At 38.0% G+C, this 16461-nt stretch overlaps 1 pseudogene; it reads right to left on the reverse strand.

The window, feature by feature from the left end:
• Positions 1–751: 751 nt before the first annotated feature.
• On the reverse strand, positions 752–2235 carry LOC122240770 (annotated as a pseudogene).
• Between the last annotated feature and the right edge of the window lie 14226 nt (positions 2236–16461).

The raw sequence follows: 16461 nt of genomic DNA on the forward strand, positions 1-16461 counted from the left end.
TTCACGAGGTAGTGTAGCAGCAGCGTTTCAGGGATTATGGAAAATCACAACACACATCTGGCACCAGGCTTCACCCTCAACGAACTTGCCCCAGCACCAGCGAATGTGGCCGCCTTCTGGGGTCTGCTGGGACCAGGTGGCTTCAACAGTCTCTACCAAATGTCCTTCCATCAGTGGAACCTCATTTCCCCATGTGGCCCAAGAACCTCCCGGACCCCACTCTGTTCCTGAGGATTCGCCTTTCCCACCAGAGCACCACCAGGTATCGGGCTGCAGAGTTGCAGCCTTTGTGCTCTCTTTGTTTACAGTCTTAATGGAATTTAAACCCTCTCCTTTCTCCTTTCTCCTTTCTCCCTTTTTAGTTTAGTCCCTGTGGCTGTTTCCAGTTTTCTACTTTCTCGCCAGCTGCTTTTGGGGAGTGGGGGAGCATACTGGAAAAGCACCCCTTTTGGGGAGGGGTGCTTTTCCAGTATGCTCCCCCTGTCCTCCGTCTCCATCCTCTCTCCACCCTCAAAAGCGGTTCCCTACTTTTCACGGCTTCTTGCTCCCCAAATTCACCTCTCCGCGGCGCGTACCTGCTGAATTCTGTGGTTCAGGTTGTGCAGATTGTTGTGTTAATCCTCCAATCAGTGTTGTAGGTGTGTAGGATGGTTTCAGTGTTGGTCCAGCTGTATTTCATGGTCTCGAGACACACAAGAAACTTCCATGCTGTTCCGCCATCTTGGCTCTTCCTCTCTATCATAGTGGATTCTTAAGCATGTTCTCCACTTATGCTATGTGCTAGCTGGATTTATTGTGGTATGATTGTTACTTGTTTGGCATGGATAGTACAAATGGTGGTTTCTTCAAAATGGCCCACCAGATAGGCGTCACTTGCCTCCTGAAATGCACCAATAGCTGCATTCTGGAAACACGTATCTGTTTTGAAGTCCTGAGCAATTTCTTGTACTAACCGCTGGAAAGGACGTTTGGTTATCAGAAGTGTTCAGTAGACTTCTGATAATGGCTAATTTCACAGAGTGCCACAGTACCAGGCCTGTAACAGGTTTCTTCACTTCTCCAGTAGAGGGCCCACTCTTGAGAGCAGCTTTTGTATCCAGTTGCTTCCTCGGTACTTTACCACTAGTGGATTTGCAGTTGGCTTTGTAGGAGTCATGGTGTAGAGACCTCCTTACTTACCCCTCTTAGGCTGGAGCTCAGCAAACTATAGGTGGCACTGGTGTGAGCAAGTCACTGTGGCCACTGTAGTGGCTGGGAACCCTACTACTTACTACTTTTAATTGATGTTTGTATGATGTCTTTTTCCCCTGTTCTTTTACTGTCAACCTGACTATATCATTATATTTGAAGTGAGTTTCTTATAGAATAGTTGGGTTGTGTTTTTAATTCACTCTGACCATTTATATCTATTTAAAAAAATTTTAATGTTTATTCATTTTTGAGAGACACAGAGACAAAGCACGAGCGTGGGAGGGGCACAGAGAGAAAGGGAGACCCAGGCAAGTTCCAGGCTCTGAGCTGTTAGCACAGAGTCCGGTATAGGGCTCAAACTCACAAACTGTGAGATCATGACCTGAGCCGAAGATGGACGTTTAACTGACTGAGCCACCCAGGTGCCTGTGACCATTTCTGTCTATTGATTTGTATTTAGACCATTTACATTTAAGGTAATTATTGATATTTTAGAGTGTAAGTTGTCGTTTTATTTTTTATTTTCTGTTTGTCCTGTTTTTTGTCTTTGTATTTTCCTTTCCTGCCTTCCTATGGATTGCTTGAATATTTTTAGAATTCCATTTTTATTTATTTATCATGCATCTCTTTGTGTAGTTTTTTTAGGGATTGTTCGAAGTATTACATCATACATACATAAATTATCACAGTCTACTGATGTCAATTTATTAGTTTGAAGGGAGTATAGAAACCATATTGTCCTTTGTTTTCCTTTACACTCCCCCCTTTATAATGTCTTAAATATTTCTTGTACATACATGTATAACCACGTCACTGTTAAACATTTTGCTTCAGTTGTCAAGCATGTTTTAGAAACCTCAAAAAAAGAAGAAAAGCTAATTAATTTTATTTTTCTTTACCATATTTCTTCATCCTTTTTAATGCTCCAAGCTTGCTTTTTTTAGTCCCTTCCTTTCTGTTTAGAGAACTCTTTTAACCATTCTTACAGTTGGTGGCAACTTCTTCGTTTTCCTGTATCTGAGGATGTCTTGATTTTCCCTTCATTCCTAAAGGGTATTTTTACCAGATATATAATTCTGGGTTCAGAGTTTGTTTCTTTTAGTATTTTAAAAGTGGTGTGTCACTACTTTCTGACTCCCTTGACTTTCAATGAGAAATCCATTGTCATTTGAATTGTTTTTCTCTGATAGGCAAGGTACTGTTTCTCTCCCCCTGTTTTCAAGATTTTTAATTTGTCTTTAGTTTCCAAAAGTTTAACTCTATGTTTTGGTTTAGATGTCTTTGGGTTTATCCTTTCTGTGGTTCACTCAGATTATTGAATATGTAGGTATGTGTCTTTTCCCATGTTTAGAAAGTTTTCAGCCATTATTTCTTCAAGTACTTTTTTAACCACTCCCTCTTTCTCTTCTTCTTGGATTCTGCTGACATAAACATTAGATCTTTTGTTATGATTCCACAGATTCCTAAGGCTCTGTTCTTTTTTTTTTTTCTTTTTGGTCTATTTTCTCTTTGTTGTTCAGATAGAGTAATTTCTATTGTTCTATCTTGCAGTTCATTAGTTCTTTCCTCTGATCCCTCTGTTCTGCTGTTGAGCCCATCCACTGAGTTTTTATTTTGGTTATTATATTTTTCATATCTAAAATTCTCATTTAGTCCATCTTTACATTTTCTATTTTTTTGCCAAGAATTTTTATTTTTCTATGATTCAAACATGGTTTTACATTTGCTCATTTTACATTTGCTCAAAGTATTTTTTTTATGATGGCTACTTTAAACTTTGTTGGATAGATCTAATATCTCTATCATCTCAGGTTGTAATTTAGTTTGAAATTTTCCTGGTTCCAGGTGGGGTGTATGATTTTTTATTGAAATTTTGATATTTGGGGGTTTTGTGTTGTAAGACTATGGATATGATTTAAATCTCCTGTTTTAGCTAGCTTTCCCTGACATTTATATGGCAGGGGAAAGGAAATGCCCACCACCTCATCACTGACAAGTTGGGGTAGAAGTCAGGGTACAAGTCCAGATTTCCAGTTTGGACTCTGTTTACATGCAAGGTGGGGGCTATTCATTACTGCTGTGCAGGAATGGAATTTCTGACTCCCCACTAGTGCTTCAAATGATACCATTCTGCCTGGGAAAGACAGGAGTGCCTCATTTATGCCCATTATTGCTGGGCAGTGGTGAATATCCTAGCTCTCCACTAGACCTCCTCTGACCAACCTCCCCCTCCCCCCATTTTCCTTCTTTTTAAAAATAATGTATTTAATTTTAAGGTTATGTAATTTAATTTTTTAAATGGATATCTCTAACAATTGGCTCAAAAAATTCTTGAAAATTTAACAATCAACTCTTATGAGCCAGCAGAAGCTAGCTCCAGCACAACTCAGTAAAAACGCACATAACCTTTGATACAACAACTCTACTGCTAGGAATCTACCCTAAGGAATTCTAAATTTATCTTAAATTCATCTGTGCAACTGTTTGCTGGGCATGTCTTATACCCATGTATGTCTAATAAGACATCTCAAATTTATTATGTCCAGAACTAAACCTTTAATTTTTATTCTATTAAAACTTTTTTCTCCTGTGTTTCCCATCTCAGTATGTGGCTACCATCACCCAAATGCTCAAGTTAATCAGTCTTGACTCTTCTCTTTCTTTTATACCATCTAAACTATTTGCAAATCCTGCTGACTGCATCATCAAAATATGTTATGAATCTGATGAATTCTTACCTTGTTTGTCATTGAGCCTCATTGGTTCTAAGTAACCAGTTTCTGAAGTAATCACTGTGGCTTTGTCTGGCCAAACCTAAGTTTACCTATCTCTGAGAGTATTGAGCCAGTCCCACCTAAGCACTTGCATAAATGGATTCTGGCAAAAAAGACAATTTTGGTTCTAATGTTGCAACATGGTCATTTAGTTGCTTATGTTCTCTGTTATAAACATCACATAATTCTATATATATATATAGTAGATTAAGTAGGAAAAAAGAAAAGAAAAATAAATACCGAATTTAGTGCTTATAATCCATTATATTTTCAGTAGCATGTTTTTGAATGTTAATTAACTCACATGGCCTAAACAAATCCTTTTTTTTTAAAGTGCTTCTTCTTTTGGGGCGCCTGGGTGGCTTAGTCGGTTAAGCGTCCAATTTTGGCTTGGGTCATTATCTCGTAGTTTTTGAGTTCAAGCCCCTCATCGGGCTCTCTGCTGACAGCTCAGACCCTGGAGCCTGCTTCAGATTCTGTGTCTCCCCCTCTCTCTGCCCCTCCCCTGCTCACGTTCTGTGTCTCTCTGTCTCTCAATCATAAATAAACATTAAAAAATTTAATAAAAATATAAAGTGCTTCTTCTTTTGGGGTGTTTATTTATTTAGAGAGAAAGCATGAGCAGAGGAGGGGCAGAGAGAGAGAGAATCCCAAGCAGGCTCCACACTGTCCGCTCAGAGCCTCACACGGGGCTCGAACTCATGAATTGCGAGATTATGACCTGAGCTGAAGTCAGATGCTTAACTGACTGAGCCACCCAGACACCCCCCAGAATCCTGTTTTTAAACAGATATTTAAAATTACCTAGAGCCATTTTGTTCTTTTAAAAAGGTCAATGTTTAATCTTTTTCCACATAGAATGGAATAATGTGATTATATATGAAAATTCATGGCAAATTCCTCTATATGGAAAACATAGTTTTCTAAGGTGCTCTTTAATTGACTGCTCACACACTTAAAAGTAAACATGAAAGAAAACCTGTTTTGCACCTTTGGGCCAGGACCCTTTTAAACCTCTGTTCAGCTTATTGCTGATTTCTCTGGTTTCTTCACTGGACCCACAAGAAAATAATTTTCTTCATTTGAAGTATATAATTGCCAAATAGAACATAGTTTTAAATTTGAAATGTTATGACTCTTATAAAAGTTACCCTGGCTTTTTAACTGCAGTTACTACTTTGTATTCAAATTTTCAAAACAATCATTAACTCATATGATTATCGCTATTCAAGAAACTTGCATCTGTTAGGTGCAATTTTTGTGTGTGGGGGGGTAGAATTTAATAAAGGGAATATATTTACAAAGGCATAAGCAGAATTTAAAGAAACCAACAAGGGATGAGGCAGTATTTGAGGGTTAATAACAGTGAGAAAATTAGTAAAAGAGGACATTGTTTACCAGTATTTTCAACTGTTGGCTTTGCCTTCCCCAGCTCATGCTTACTTGATACTTTTAGTACTTGGGCAGACAGATAAGTACTTTTGCAGTGCATCCTTGCCGCTGGTAGCTACTAATCTATATGACTATTTGATGGTTCGTAGGAAACCATGTGTGAAAGACTGAGCTGGATGCAATCTGTATGTTCAATACACATTTGAGTGCCATTGCATGTGAGGATTGTGATTAAGGCAGTCAAGAAGACAAATTTGATTTTTGTCTAAATGGAATCACAGTTTTGGCCTATTTCTTTAGATGATGTTTGTATTACTTGCATATGACCTAGATGCTTAATATAATTTTTTTTCAGTCAACCCCCAAAGCCTTGCTCCCACTAACTTCCTTGTTTTTCAGGTCTAACGGTGCTAATGACTTCTGGCTGTCTTTGGTTCTTGAGATCCTCTTCTTTCCTTGTTTCTTCCTTTAAACTTGTCTGTATTTCTGTAGATAGTTCCTTTATGAAATTCTTTTAATTTAAGTTCTTTTGAGCATGCTATCCATTTAATGCAAGTACTTAAATTAATATAACCTATTTCAACATGCGTTCTGACTGAAAGCCGATGTTAGAAATATTCAGGGGTGCCTGGGTGGCTCAGTCGGTTAAGCGGCCAACCCTTGATTTCAGCTCAGGTCCTGATCTCACACTTTATGGGTTCAAGCCCCACATAGGGCTCTGCGCTGACAGCGCGGAGCTTGCTTGGGATCCTCTGTCTCCCTCTCTCTCTCTGCCCCTCCTCTGCTCTCTCTCTTAATAAATAAATAAATAAATAAATAAATAAATAAATAAATATCTTTAAAAAAGAAATATTCAAGTTCTGGTTAACTATTGACTTGTTTGAGTAAATGCTTTAAAGAGCTAACTGTTTGGGAGCACTTGGGTGGCTCATTCGAGATCGAGCCCCATGTTGGGTTCCATCCTGAGCATGGATCCTGCTTAAGAGTCTCACTCTCCCTCTGCCCCTCCCCTGTGCGCTCTCTCTCTCTCTCTCTCTTAAATTTAAAAAAAAAAAGGTATTTTAGTATCTAGCTACTTATCTTCAAAAGTACCATTGCCATCACCTCTTTTATGCTTCATCTCAATATTGTGTTTGTTTCCCTAACTCTTATCGAAAATTTTACTTTTTACTTGCTTATTTATAATCTTTTCTATTAGAGCGTAAGTTGCCTAGAGAGCATGTTTGTTTTTTCATAATATTCCTTGTGACTGACACACAGTAGATGCTCAATAAATATTTGTTCATTCATTTGACAAATATTGAGTAACTACTATGTGCCAAGCCCTGTTTCAGATTTTGAAAATAGAAGAAGTAAACCAAGTCCCCTCGCTTGTGAAATGAAGAAGCAATTGTGTTCCAAATATAAGGGAGATATAGACATAGATATAGATATAGATATAGATATAGATATAGATATACATATAGATATACATATATGGGATGTTAATAGCCTTTACATGAAAACAGCATTCTATAGACAAAGGGAAACAGTGATTCAAAAGTTGAACTGATTTTTTGTTGCAGGTTTTCTCAACTGCCTTAATAGGCAAGTGTGAATTTACAAAAGGGGATTGATAGATGCAGTGTTTCCCACGCTCTTTTATCACAGAGTTCCATTTTCAAGAACAAGTCAAAATTAATATTTCAAAATAGGCCATAATTGGGGGGCATGGTTGTTGTTTTGGATTTTTTAAATTGTTTATTTATTTTTGAGAAAGAAAGAGAGACAGAGTGTGAGCAGGGGAGGGGTAGAGAGTGAGGGAGAGACAGAATCCGAAGCAGACTCCAGGCTCTGAGCTGTCAGCACAGATCCTGACATGGGGCTAGAACTCATGAACCGTAAGATCATGACCTGAACTGAAGTCAGACACTTAACCTACTGAGCCACCCAGGCACCCTGCTGTTTTGGGTTTTTTAAGTGGGTCAGGTCAGTGACTAGAGGTGCAATTTCCCTATCTAATCCATTACTATTTATTATTCTTCAATCAATTGACTTAAAATATACAACATAAAATGATCTTTATGATTTAAGAACAAGTTATGCCTCTTTTAGAAGATATAAAACAAATTTGAAGTTTTACAGTTGACTCACAGGGTGATGTACAATTAACAACAGATCTTCAATGTAATAGTTTGGTCCTCAAAGATGTGCACACAACATTGAAACAACTGGTATAATGTCAAATTCGTCTATGTTTAATTCTGGACCATATCAACATAGCTTAAATGCATTTTACCAATTCATCAGAATGGTCTACTACACAAACCACATACCTTTTAATTTTTTGCCTTAAATATTATTTTTCTCCCACAAGAAGTTTGGTTTCCACCTTTTAATTACTGTGTCTTTGAAAAAATGTATTATCTCTGAGCCTCAGTTTCCTCAACTATTAAATGACATACTAATTCCTAGCTCACAGGATTAACTAAGATCACGTATATATAATTCTTCTCATGAGTGGGAGGTTACAGACAAGCCAGGGGAACAGGATAGACAGAATAAAAAATGTGGTAATGTATTAAAGTTGGAGACATCAGTAAGAATGCGTGTTTAGCCACCTGGGTGGCTCAGTCAGTTAAGCATTCACTTTAGCTCAGGTCATGATTCCCTGGTTTGTGGGTTTGAGCCCCATGTCAGGCTCTGTGCTGACAGCTCACAGACTGGAGGCTGCTTCAGATTCTCTATCTCCCTCCCCCACTCACAATCTGTCTCTCTCAAAAATAAATAAACTTAAAAAAAAAAAGAATTCACATTTAATTCATAGGTACAGATGGTTAAATATAGAAATATTTATAGATATGTGTATACAGATGGGTTAGTATGTGCACACATACTTCTTCATTCTGTCCACTCAGCTTAGAAGAAATGACACCCCAAACATAATAAACACACTTAGGGCCTAGATCTTGGCTTCTAATACCGTTATCCATGAAACAGAACCAGGGTTCCTTGGAAAATGGCTGATTCTGGACTTGGGCAGGCATTTACAAAATGAACCTGGATCATCTTGTGGTGTCAGAAAGTAAGGGATTGTTCAACACACACACACACACACACACACACACACACACACACACACACACACACACTGGGGGGCTATGTCAGAGAGGCATAAGAGCCAGCCGAAAGAACTCTCAATTCCAAAAATGGAATAAGTTGAGCAACACAATAAAAGTGGCATAGGGGACCTGGGTGGCTCAGTCGGTTGAGCGTCCAACTTCGGCTCAGGTCATGATCTCGTGGCTCGTGAGTTTGAACCCCACATCAGGCTTGCTGCTATCAGCCTGTCAGTGCAGAGCCCACTTTGGGGCCTCTGTCCACCTCTGTCTGTCCCTCCCCCTCTTGTGCTCTCCCCAAAATAAATAAATATTTAAAGAAAGAAAGAAAGAAAGAAAGAAAGAAAGAAAGAAAGAATAAAAGTAGCATCAAATTGTAACCAAAAATATAAAATAAATATCCATGAGTCTATAATGGTATAAATAAATGACTAAATTAATTAATTAATGGGTGAGAATAGGCAAATTTCCTATGCATAAAATTTCTAAATACAGTATATAGATACTCAAACCTAAAAGAAGGGGAGCATAAGTTTCTACTCCTTAAATGTAGGCTGCCTTCCTTCCTAAAAGTACAATACGGAAAGTTGTGGGTGAGGAAAATCTTCATAGTAGAAAAGCCTAGCAAATACTACTTCAGTCAGGAGATCAATATCAACAATCCTATGTCATGTTGGTGGTATGTAACCTTGATATCATATGATGAAAATGGCACTTTACCTTTATAATCTTCCTCCAAAAAACCAGTAATTCATACCATTACACACCTATTCAAATGGCTAAACTCTAGATCATTGACAATATCAAATTTGCTTAATAATGTAGGTCAACAGGGACTCTCATTCATTGCTGGTGTGAATGCAAAATGGTACAGCCACCCTGGAAGTTTGGCAGTTTCTTACAAAACTAAACATGCTCTTACCATTTAATCCAGTGACTGCATCCCTTGGTATTTACACAAAGGAGCTGAAAAGTAATGTTTACTGAAAAACCTTCACACAGATATTTATAGCACCTCTATTCATAATTGCTGGAGCTTAGAAGCAACCAAGATACCCTTCAGTAGGTGAATGGATAAACTGTGGTACATCCAGATAAGGGAATATTATTTAGCGCTAAAACAAAGTGAGCTATAAAGCCATGAAAAGACATAGAGGAACCTTAAATGTATGTAACTAAGTAAAAGAAGCCAGTCTGAAACAGCTACATATTGTATGATTCCAACTGTATGACATGGAAAAGGCAAAACTCTGGAAAGAGTAAAACCATCAGTGGTTACCAGAGGTTGAGCATTTGGAGGGATGAATAGGCCCAGAAAATTTTTAGGCCAGGGAAATACTCTGTATGACACTATAATGAGGGATACATACCATTATATATTTGCCCAAATCCATGGCATGTACAAGACCAAGAGTTAACCCTAAGGTAAAGTATGGATTTGGGAGTGATTAAGGTGTGTCAGTTTAGGTTCAACAATTGTAACAAATGTACCAATTGGGTGGGAGATATTGATAATGGGATAATGAGACCATGCATGTGGGGGATAGGGACTATATGGGAAATCTCTGTACTTTCCTCTCAATTTTCCTGTGAACCTAAAATTAACATAATAAGCAATAACAAATAACAAAATATTAATATGTACATACCTCACTTAGCATATTTTTAATCATCTTAAAAATCATGTATCATTGGGGCACCTGGGTGGGTTGGTCAGTTAAGCATCCAACTCTTGATCTCAGCTCAGGTCTTGATCTCAGGGTCATGAGTTCAAGCCCTGTATTGGGCTCCATGCTGGGGGTGGAGACTACTTTACAAAAATTATTTGTCATTTATTATTTTTTTTTATCACTGAAACATTGTATGCTACATGGACATCAATTTGGAATCAGCATCCAACACACTCAAACTCGGCTACATATTTGTTGTAGAGTAAGTTCATAATGGTTCAGAATTGCTTGTGTTCACTACAGATGCTGTTCTTGTCTTCAGCCCCTGTGCTATTATATATTTCTGCATTTAAAGAGTAAATTTGATATAAAAATGATGACACAGAGATTGTAAAGATGAAGAAACAAAACTTCAGTTCCTTTAATTCTGTCATTTTACATAACTATATGGAGTTCTTGTTTGTGTTTAAAATTTTGAATTTAAAATGTAGACATTTGAAAGCGGTTAAAATCAATACTAAAGAGGGGCGCCTGGGTGGCTCAGCCGGTTAAGCGGCCGACTTTGGCTCAGGTCATGATCTCACTGTCTGTGAGTTCAAGCCCCGCGTCGGGCTCTGTGCTGACAGCTCGGAGCCTGGAGCCTGTTTCAGATTCTGTGTCTCCCTCTCTGTGCTGACAGCTCGGAGCCTGGAGCCTGTTTCAGATTCTGTGTCTCCCTCTCTCCGACCCTCCCCCGTTCATGCTCTGTCTCTCTCTGTCTCAAAAAATAAATAAACGTTAAAAAATAAAATCAATACTAAAGAAACAAAGACATGTAATTTTTAAAATTTATTGTGAAATGGGATTTTGCCATTTCACAATATCTCTGCCAAACTTATCCTTTTTGCTTAAGACTTTTCTTATTTGTAGATATGTTGCTTCATTTGAAATAAACTTTTCAAAATTAAAGTCAATAAAAAGTTTTTCAATCAACAGTGAGTAAAGAGATTGACAAATCTGGCTATATTCTCTATTAAATATGAATATATGAAGAAGGCAGGTTTTGATGAAGTCATTGACAAATATGCAAAAGGTAAGGCTCAAAGGCAAAATGGTACTCATTACCACAACAATTTATAAATGTAAGTTTCTTTCCCTTTTAAAAAATCAATTATTTAAAAATTATTATTTTTTAAATGTTTACTTATTTTTGAGACAGAGAGAGAGCATGAGTGGGGGAAGAGCAGAGAGAGAGGGAGACACAGAATTTGAAGCAGGCTCCAGGCTCTGAGCTGTCAGCACAGAGCCCGACACGGGGCTCAAACTCAAAAACCGTGAAATCATGACCTGAGCCAAAGTCAGGTGCTTAACCAACTGACCTACCCAGCTGCCCCAAATTAATTAAAAATTATTAAGGGGTGCCTGGGTGGTTCAGTTGGTTAAGAGTCCAACTCTTGGTTTTGGCTCAGGTCATGATCTCACAGTTTGTGAGATTGAGCCCCACGTCAAGCTATACACAGACAACATGGAGCTTGCTTGGGATTCTCTCATTCTCTCTCTCTGCCCCTCCCCTGCTCTCCCTCTCTCTCAAAATAAATAAGTAAACATTAAACATTTATTAATCCTTTGTTTTTTAATTTTTCTGTACCGTAATTATTATTTAATTTTTTTTTGCTGTTTTTAATTTTTATCAAGATATAATTGACAAAATATTTGTAAGTTTTAGGTGTATAACACTTTGGTTTTATTTTTAATTATTTTTTAAGTTTTTATTTAAATTCCAGTTAGTTAATATATAGTATAATATTAGTTTCAGGTGTACAACATAGTGATCCAACGCTTCCATACAACACCTGGTACTCATCACAACAAGTGCACCCCTTAATCCCCATCACCTATTTGACCCAGCCCTCCATCCACCTCCCCTCTGGTAACCATCAGTTGTTCTCTATAGTTAAGAATCTGTTTCTTGGTGTGTGTCTCTCTTTTTTCCCTTTGCTCATTTGTTTTGTTTCTTAAATTCCACATATGGGTGAAATCATAAGTCATTTATCTTTCTCTGATTTATTCAACTTAGGATAATACTCTCTAGCTCCATCCACAGTTGTTGCAAATGGCAAGATTTCATTCTTTTTGATGGCTGAGTAATATTCCATTGTGTATATATGCCACATCTTCTTTATCCATTCATCAGTTGGTGGACACTTGGTCTATTTCTGTAATTTTACTATTGTAGATAATGCTGTTATAAACATTGGGGGGCATATATCCCTTGGAATTAGTAATTTCATATTCTTTGGGTAAATACCTAGTAGTGCAATTGCTGGATCATAGAATAGTTCTGTTTTTAACTTTTTGAGGAAACTCCATACTGTTTTTCAGAGTGGCTGCACCAGTTTGCATTCCTACCAACAGTGCAAGAGGGTTCCCCTTTCTCCACATCCTCACAAACACCTGTTGTTACTTGTGTTGTTGATTTTGGCCATTCTGACAGGTGTGAGATGATGTCTCATTGTGGTTTTGATTTGCATTTCCCTAATGATCAGTGATGTTGAACATCTTTTCATGTGTCTGTATGTCATCTTTGGAAAAATGTCTATTCATGTGTTCTGCCCATTTTTTTTTAATTTTATTTTTTTAATTTACATCCAAATTAGTTAGCATATAGTGCAACAATGATTTCAGGAGTAGATTCCCCAGTGGCCCTTACCCATTTAGCCCATCCCCCCTCCCACAAACCCTCCAGTAACCCTCTGTTTGCTCTTGTTTTGTTTTGTCTCCCTCCCTGTTTTTATATTATTTTTGCTTCTCCCTCCCTGTTTTTATATTATTTTTTGTTTTGTCTCCCTCCCTGTTTTTATATTATTTTTGTCTCCCTTATGTTTTGTCTCCCTCCCTGTTTTTATATTATTTTTGCTTCTCTTCCCTTATGTTCATCTGTTCTGTGTCTTAAAGTCATCATATGAGTGAAGTCATAGGATATTTGTCTTTCTCTGACTAATTTTGCGTAGCATAATACCCTCTAGTTCCATCCACGTAGTTGTAAATGGCAAGATTTCATTCTTTTTGATTGTTGAGTAATACTCCATTTTGTATATATACCACATATTCTTTATCCGTTCATCTGTGGATGGACATTTGGGCTCTTTCCATACTTTGGCTATTGTTGATAGTGCTGCTAGTTTTAAACATTGGGGTGCATGTGCCCCTTCGAAACAGCATACCTGTATCCCTTGGATAAATACCTAGTAGTGCAATTCCTGGGTCATAGGGTGGTTCTATTTTTAGTTTTTTAAGAACCTCCATACTGTTTTCCAGAATGGCTTTACCAGCTTGCATTCCCACCATCAATGCAAAAGAGATCCTCTTTCTCCACATCCTTGCCAACATCTGTTGTTCCCTGAGTTGTTAATGTTAACCATTCTGGCAGGTGTGAGGTTTTGATTTGTATTTCCCTGATGATGAGTGATGTTGAGCATTTTTTCATGTGTCAGTTGGCCATCTGGATGTCTTCCTTGGAGAAGTGTCTATTCATGTCTTTTGCCCATTCCTTCACTGGATTATTTGTTTTTTGGGTGTTGAGTTTAATAAGTTCTCTATAGATTTTGGATAGTAACCCTTTATCTGATATGTCATTTGCAAATATCTTCTCCCATTCTGTCAGTTGCCTTTTAGTTTTGCTGATTGTTTCCTTTGCTTTCCAGACTTTTTATTTTGAGGAGGTCCCAGTAATTCATTTTTGCTTTTGTTTCCCTTGCCTCCAGAGACAACAGTGTTGAGTAAGAAGTTGCTGCAGCCAAGATCAAAGAGGTTTTTTTCTGCTTTCTCCTTGAGGATTTTGATGGCCTCCTGTCTTACACTGAGGTCTTTCATCCATTTTGAGCTTATTTTTGTGTATGGTGTAAGAAAGTGATCCAGGTTCATTCTTCTGCATGTCACTGTCCAGTTTTCCCAGCACTACTTGCTGAAGAGACTGTCTTTATTCCATTGGATATTCTTTCCTGCTTTGTCAAAGATTAGTTGGCCATACGTTTGTGGGTCCATTTCTGGATTCTCTATTCTGTTCCATTGATCTGAGTGTCTGTTCTTGTGCCGGTACCATACTGTCTTGATGATTATAGCTTTGTAGTAAGCTTAAAATCTGGGATTGTGATGCCTCCTGCTTTGGTTTTCTTTTCAAGATTGCTTTGGCTATTCGGGGTATTTCTGCTTCCATACAAAGTTTAGGATTATTTGTTCTAGCTCTGTGAAGAGTGCTGGTGTTGCTTTGATAGGGATTGCATTGAATATGTAGATTGCTTTGGGTAGTATCGACATTTTAACGCTATTTGTTCTTCCTACCCAGGTGCATGGAATCTTTTTCCATTTTTTGGTGTCTTCTTCAATTTCTTTCATAAGCTTCCTATAGTTTTCAGTGTATAGATTTTTCACCTCTTTGGTTAGATGTATTCCTAGGTATTTTATGGTTTTTTGTGCAACTGTAAGTGGGATCGATTCCTTGATTTCTCTTTCTGTTGCTTCATTGTTGGTATATAGGAATGCAACTGATTTCTGTGCATTGATTTTATATCCTGCAACTTTGCAGAATTCATGGATTGGTTCTAGCCGTTTTTTGGTGGAATCTTTGGGTTTTCCATATAGAGGATCATATCTGCGAAGAGTGAAAGGTTGACCTCCTCCTGGCCAATTTGGATGCCTTTTATTTCTTTGTGTTGTCTGATTGCAGAGGCTAAGTCCTCCAATATTATGTTGAATAACAGTGGTGAGAGTGGACATCCTTGTCTTCTTCCTGACCTTAGGGGGAAAGCTCTCAGTTTTTCCCCATTGAGGATGATATTAGTGTTGGCTCATTCATATATGGCTTATATGATCTCGAGGTATGCTCCTTCTATCCCTACTTTCTTGAGGGTTTTTTTTATGTTTATTTATTTTTGAGAAAGAAAGCACAAGCAGGGGAGGGGCAGAGAGAGAGGGAGACACAGAATCCAAAACAGGCTCCAGGCTCTGAGCTGTCAGTGCAGAGCCTGATGCGGGCTCGAACTCACAAACTGTGAGATCATGACCTGAGCTGAAGTTGGACACTTAACCAACTGAGCCACCCGGGCAAGTTTCTCTTGCCTCAGGAGGCATATAGAAAGAATTTGCTATGGCCAATATCACTGCCTGTGTTCTCTAAGATATTTATGTTTTTACATCTCACATTTGCGTCTTCCATCCATTTTGTATTGTGGTCCACTTCTTTTATTCCTTTGCATGTTGCTGTCCAGTTTCCCCACACCATTTGTTGAAAAGACTATCTTTTTCCTGTTGGATATTCTTTCTGCTTTATCAAAAATTAGTTGACCATGTAGTTGTGGGTTTTGATCTGTGCATGTTTTTGTGTCAATGCCATATTGTTTTAATTACTAGGGTTTTGCAATATAACTTGAAGTCCGGAATTGTGATGACTTCAGCTTTTCTTTTCTTTTCCTTTTTTTTATTTCTTTTTTCTTTTTAAAATTGAAGTCAGTTACTGTACAGTGTGGTCTTGGCTTTAGTAATAGAACTCAATGATTCATGAGCACCCAGTCAGTGCTCATCCCCAAAAGTACCCTCCTTAATGCCCATCACCCAGTTACCCTCTCCTCCAGCAACCCTCAGTTTGTTCTCTGTATTTAAGTATCTCTTATGGTTTGCCTCCCTCTGTGCTTTTATCTTATTTTTCCTTCCCTTCCACTGTGTTCATTTGTTGTATTTCTTAAATTCCACAAATGAGTGAAATCATATATTTGTGTTTCTCTGATTTATTTCATTTAGCATAATACATTCTAGCTCCATCCACATTGTTGCACATGGCAAGATTTCATTCTTTTTAAGAAAAATTTTTTAATGTTTATTTTTGAGAGAGACAGACACACACACAGAGTGTGAGTGGAGGAGGGCAGAAAGAGAGGGAGACACAAAATCTGAAGCAGGCTCCAGACTCTGAGCTGTTAGCACAGAGCCTGACGTGGGGCCCAAACCCATGAACCGTGAGATCATGACCTGAGCTGAAGACAGACACTTAACCGACTAAGCCACCCAGGTGCCCCTGGATTCCATTCTTTTTAATCTCTGAGTAGTATTCCATTGTATGTATAGGATAGTTTGTTCTAGCTCTGTGAAAAAATGCTTATGCTATTTTGATAGGGATTGCATTAAATGTGTGGATTGTTATCGGTAGTACAGACATTTTAATAATAGTTTTTCTTCCAATCCATGAGCATGGAATATCTTTCCGTTTTTTTTGTGTTATCTCCAGTTTCTTTAATCAGTGTTTTATACTTTTCAGAGTACAGGTCTTTCACCTCTTTGATTAGGTTTATTTCTAGGTATCTT

Source organism: Panthera tigris, chromosome C1 (genome assembly GCF_018350195.1).
Source record: "Panthera tigris isolate Pti1 chromosome C1, P.tigris_Pti1_mat1.1, whole genome shotgun sequence".
Lineage (NCBI taxonomy): Eukaryota > Metazoa > Chordata > Mammalia > Carnivora > Felidae > Panthera > Panthera tigris.